General features: G+C 46.2%; 1 long non-coding RNA gene across 3 annotated transcripts; it reads right to left on the bottom strand.

Moving 5' to 3' along the window:
• Window positions 1–1,109: 1,109 nt before the first annotated feature.
• LOC124242920 (uncharacterized) lies at window positions 1,110–5,007 on the bottom strand. 3 transcript variants are annotated; one of them, XR_006889547.1, is made up of 4 exons: window positions 4,482–5,007; window positions 3,972–4,141; window positions 3,416–3,655; window positions 1,110–3,267 (listed from the first exon to the last, which is right to left on the bottom strand). It is a non-coding gene; the product is annotated as an uncharacterized LOC124242920 (long non-coding RNA). The 3 variants fall into 3 exon arrangements; XR_006889548.1 differs by lacking the exons at window positions 3,972–4,141; window positions 4,482–5,007 and adding an exon at window positions 4,177–4,257; XR_006889546.1 differs by lacking the exon at window positions 4,482–5,007 and having other exon boundaries at window positions 3,972–4,248.
• Window positions 5,008–5,976: the final 969 nt, after the last annotated feature.

Consider the following 5,976-nt stretch of genomic DNA (forward strand, 5'->3'; position numbering starts at 1 on the left):
GTGACACCAAATGTTGATTTTGTACAGAATTCTGGCTTGCTATTTAAAAACTAAAACTCCAAGTGTGTAGCAACCCAAGTTGTGAATATTGCTTTCTGCTTCTGTGAAAAACCTGTTTACCTGAAAAGAGCATGTAACCTATATTTTGTTAATTTAAGCAAATAAAGACACGTTGAAAAAGCTGAGTTAATTATTTGCAAACACCTGGCATTTTGCGAGGCAGCTGCCCTTGTCATGTCTCACTCTGCCCTCCCGCCCTCTGCGGGTGGTTCCCGTCAGCTGGGCCTCGGCCGCAGAGAGACACAGGTGTTGGAGTGGCCCTCCCTCAAGGCTTCAGAAAGGATTGGTGACCTCAGCCCACCTCCAGGCAGGTGACAGCTTCCTCATCCTCTTCTTTCCTGTTCAGAAAAATTCATTCTGGGAGGGCATCCCGGGGAAGTGGGAGGTTAGAGGCAGGACTGCCTTTCTCTGCATCAACTTCTTCGTGGAATAAAGTTCCACCAAGAGGCAGTGTGCTCCACGGGCAAGAGCACAGAGCCTGGAGCCAGAGTCCTGGATTCAAAGTCCAGCTCTCCCAAATCCAATCTTTGGGATCTGAAACCAGTTTGTGAACCTCTCTGTGCCTCAGTTTCCTCATCTGTAAAATGGGACCAGGAGTAGTACCTCCCTCACCAGATTGGTTTGTGGGTTAAATGAGTTAATATATGCAAGACGCCTATGCGCCTGGCTCACAGTTGATGCTGTGTACGAATTAGCCGTTATTATCATCAACAAAGTGGCCAGAAAACTGAACACTCAGCTCTCTATCCTCAACAGAGAACTCACAAAACTGTCCGTGTGGGAAATTGTCCATTTCTGTGGGGGCTTCTTTTTAAACATGATACACTGCTACATGCCAAGCTCTGTGCCAGGCGATGTACACACTTGATCCCAGTCAAGCCTCACACAGCCCTGAGAAGCAAATCTCATCTCTGTTCACTGACAAGGAAGTGGAGTTCAGGAGAGTGAACTAACTTGCTCCAGTGACCTGGCTGGCAAGTTCCTCCCGTGCCTTCAAAGCGTATAGGCTGTAGCGGGTTGGGTTCTCTGGAAGGAGGTGCTGAGACAGATTCAGGTGTGAGGTGTTTATTAGGGATTAGTGCCAGCGAAGAGAAGGGGGATGAAGGAAGATTGGTGCAGAACTGTGATGCAGGCCTGACCACGCCTCACCCAACGTGACGGGCAGCTGAGGGGGCAAGGTTTGCCCATCAGAGTTGTGCCACACTGGGCAGAGATGTCCATGGGAGTGTGGCCAAGGAGAGAAAACAACTCGGCAGAACGCCGCAGGAGAGGGAGTGGTGCAAGGTGTGGCTGACGTGGAAGGCCACTGAGCATGGGTGGAACAAGAGATTCACACTTTCTAAAGCTCGTTCTGACTTGAGTGTGGAGGAGGGGTTGGAAGGAACCCAGGATGATGCTGGGAGACCATTAAGAGGCAGTTTCAATAGTCTGTGAGAGATGATATTGGCCTGGATTAAGGAGGCAGCAAACAAGTTAGAAATGGATGGGTCACATTCTGTTTTGGAGGTCCAACCAACTTGTTCTACCGAAGGCAAATTTTAATAATAAGATAAATGCATATTTTTCTAAGTACAAAATAAATGAGGAGCCATGAAGTCCACCTCCTCACATAATGACAGAAGGGATAAATTAGATTTTTACAGCTATCATAAAACTCCTGCTCCTTACTCAGCTGGCAAGAGAGCATATTGACCAAGTAATGTATGTGGAATTAAGTCCATCTGGCTTCTCTCAGTTTTGTTCTGAGTGATACTTGGTGAAGAAGTAAGTAGTCGAGACTGAAAAGACAATGAACCTTCTCAGACACAGATCCTGGGAAGAAATGGCATACTGAAGACAAGTGAGCGCAGAGTTAGAAATCAGAAAACCAATGGAAGGAGGCCAGGACTTCGAGACCATAAGGTGAGGCTGCAAAGAGTCCTTTTCATCTCCGTAGACCCTGAGGACGTCTCCATCCAGCCGGGAAAATAATCCATGTTCATGATAATGACGTCGCATGCTCAAAGAGCAGTTAATCGTCTCTGCCACACTTATTCACTACGTGCACTCCAACTACATTTTCATTTTAAGCTATTCGGTTCACAAAGGGGGACAGTCCAGTAATCTGGAAAATTTTATTCAGGGCACATGTCATTTTGCAACAGTGCAGAAGAAACGACATGCTGTCACATGTTGAGTCCTCAAGTGAATTGGCCTATGGCCCCCTAGACAGCTCCTCAAGAAGAAATAAAAACAAAAACGTGTGGAAGGAGTTCGCCCCCGCCCTTTGGAGCTCACAGCTCTTAGCAGGCCTACGGAGGACAGCAGGAACACCGCTCTCAGTTTTTCAAATCTCCTTTCTCCAAACCTCCAAAGCCTTAAAGCTGAAAACTGTCCTGCCTGTGAAACCCCAGGTGTGGGCACAGCTCAGGTCCCTGAAGCATTGTGGCTTTTCATTTCTTTACGCCGCAGAGCTGAGCCAAGAGTAACTTCCAGTCCCATTACGAATCTGCTCTGCAAGTGGAGGAAGAGCACGCTCATGTGACAGCTGGGGAGTGACCCTTATGGGATCTCTGGGGACCCAGTATCAGTGGCGCTCACTGTTTCCTCTTCTCTGGATGCAACAATATATTAAGAGAGGAAAAAAAAGGAGGTTGGCTCTTTTCATGATTTTCCTTTTTAATTTTTGTTGAAAATGGAACTGTGTTCTCTTGATCCTTCAAACAAATGGAGGGGAAGTGGAAGCCCAAAAGTTTCTCTTAGGTTCCCCAGAGAGGGTGGCTGTGTTTGTAGTGTGATGTGGGAAAAGTCCTGGTGTATCTGCTGCATTGTTACGTCGCACCAGAGTGATTTGCAGTAGGAAGCGCGGGATGAATACGATTTCTAAGTCAGAGAAAGTGATGGAGCCACAGTCTTTGAACCAAAGATCTCAATTTGCCCTTCATCTCTAAGACGTGCTTCCCCCGACCTCCGCCCTCGTCTTTATTAGATGATGAAAGAAACCAAGAACACTCTCTGAACTTGACCCAAACAACAAGTCCAGCCAGAAATCCTTGCTGTTCAGAATGCACGTGGGCAGGGAGGGTGAGCTCAAGGACAAGGCAGAGATGAGAGGCAACGTGCAGGGGCCGTTAAAATTCTGGATCACAACTGAACAGTCATCTTAAGCTGACATTTGAAATAGGCACTGCGAGCTTTTCCCAGGGCAGATCTTAATAAGCAAATGATCTTTGGAGGGAAAATCGAGAGAGACATTAAGAGACATCGCAAAGGATTATGAATTACTTCTTTCAGTTTAGCAATTCATCATACTAAGCACGCTGGCAAATAGTTTAGTTTCTTCTAGAAAGTAGTAATAATGAAACTGGTCTCTAACCTGTGTCAGATGAGGGGATGAATGAGGTAAACCTATTAATCATTCTGGGTTTGCAGAGACGATAGCGGTGTTGTTTGTCACTGTTGAAGGACGGCTTCCTGCCCCACCTTCGGCAAGTCTAGAGAAGAAAACAGCTCACTCAGAGGGCAGGTTATGCGAGTCAGAATAACTTTGAAAGTCCTCAGCTCGAGTTTCGCAGACTCTGTCCGTACAACATCAAGTCAGTCGCCGCTTCTCACTCTTTAAAAACCAATTGAAAATAAAAGAAATATGAAATCCCCAGCAACAGCAAAGTCTTTACAGGAAGAAAAAGCAAACATCAAAGGAGGGTTATGCAGGGTCTTAGAAACAGTTAATGCCAGTGTCCACCTCCCAGGGGACATTCGATAAACGTTCGTTGAGTGGCATGGTGCTTCTCTGTGAGCTAGCTCTGCCGACGGCTCTAATCCCCTAGAAGTCACTCGAAGCCCCGACCTGAAGACACAGGTGACTTTGTGGATTTCAAAGGGCTTGTCTTTCCAAAGCTCTGTGCCCTCCCCGCTGTTAATCCACTTACCCTCCTGTGGAGACGCCTTTGATCTCAGGTTCCTCTGATCGCATGCTTCACCTTATTCAGACTGCTCGATCCCCGAGCAAAGGGCTTGGCCACCACTGCACCATCTCCAGCAAGTTTTTACACAGACCTGAGACTGGCTGCGGCCACTCTCCCCTCTTTTCCTGGTGATACTGTGAGAGGGCATAAGATTGATACACTAACTTACCAGGAAGATCCTTCAAGGGGACCCGTACAAAATGCTGCTCTTCAAAAATATGCATCTTCCCATTAAGGTGCATTAAGACCCTGCGAAGAAGGAGGGGGTGTCCAGAACAGTGGTGTGAGGATTCCAGTGAACTCTCACCCCCAGAGAGACATCTACTAAACTGGTAAAAATCGGCAAAGACAATCATTCGAAATCTCCAGAGACTGACCAAAGGGCTTACAACAATTTAAGAAATAGTTATTCAACAAAATCTATATAAACTCCTTAGGAACAGTGGAAGGTGTGGTTGTATCCATCCCACCTACCCAGATCCACGTTGGGGAAGATCATTCCAGTGGGCACGACAGCCAAGTGGCAGCTCCGTGCAGATGACCTCTTCTGGGTGGGCAGCCAGGCAGCGGAACCAGTTCCTCCACCCTAAACCCCCGCTCAGTAAAGAGGAGCTGAGTGAGTGGGCAGCTGGTGAACACAGCCCCGGCTTCCCCCACAGCCCTGTGTGGTGGAAGAGCTAGTCCACTGGGTTTGGAAACCAAGTGGCAGCTCCCATCTCCCGCAGTTCCTGGTGTAGCAAAGCTATTCCGGGCCAGCTGAGCCCACCAGCTGAGCAGCGGGTGAACACGGGCAGATCGCATTTCCCCTGACTCTGCGCTAAGGAAGATCTGTTCTGGGGGAGAGGCTGGTGGTGATATTTGTACACATTGTGAATGTAATTGGCACGTTCACAGGTTTTGCAATATATTCTTTTTTTATTGTGGTAAAATATACGTAACATAAAATGACCATTTTAATCATTTTTAAGTATGCAATTCAGCAGCATTAAGTACATTCAGAATGTTGTATAACCATCACCACTATCCATTTCCACAGATTTTTCACTGTCCCAAATAGAAACTCTGCACCCACTAGACACCAGCTCCCTGCCCTCCCCTTCCCCAGCCCCCAGTAACCTACGTTGTACTCTCTGTCCCCGTGAGTTTGACTGCCCTGGATAACTTCATGGAAGTGGAATCGTGCTGTTTGTGTGTCTGGCTTACTGTACTCAGCATAATGTTTTCAAAGTTCTTCCGTGCTGTAAGGTGTATCAGTACTTCCTTCCTTTTTACGACTGAGTGATATTCCATCGTATGTCTACACCACATTTTGTTTATCCACTCATCTGTCTTGTAATGAACAGTTACTTGGGTTGTTTCCACCTTTTGGCTATTGTGAATAATGCTGCTGTGAACATGGCTGTAGAAATATCTGTTTGAGTCCCTGTTTTCAATTCTTTTGGGTGTATACCTAAAAGTGGAATTGCTAGGTCTTATGGTGATATTAGGTTTAACTTTTGGAGGAACTGCCAAACTGTTTTCCACATTTTGCATTCCCATCAGCAATGCACTGAGGTTCCAATTTCTCCATATCCTCACCAACGCTTTCAATTTCCCATTTCTTGGACAATAGCCATCCTCATGCGTGTGAAGTGTTATCTCATTGTGATTGTAATTTTCAAGATAAAACATTTAAATTTCTTTACTGTTAATGCTGAGATCCATATTTAGTTTTATAATCCCCCTGTTTTTTTTCTCATGAATATCAAAAGAGAAAATAAAAGATGGACCAGAGCTTTTTCCTTGTGAATGGAAACTGGATGCCCCGGGGATCTGCGTGGGTTTATTCCTACCGTCTTGCTGGTGTTTTGTGCCTCCTACCCTTCAAAGGACAAGGACTCTGCTTGATTTTAAATGGAAGTCTTTACTCCAATTGTTTTATTCTGTTTACGCTGTCTGTTTTCTTCTCTTGGCCTCTGATCTTACTCTT

This window comes from Equus quagga, chromosome 7, assembly GCF_021613505.1.
Source record: "Equus quagga isolate Etosha38 chromosome 7, UCLA_HA_Equagga_1.0, whole genome shotgun sequence".
Classification (NCBI taxonomy): Eukaryota; Metazoa; Chordata; class Mammalia; order Perissodactyla; family Equidae; genus Equus; species Equus quagga.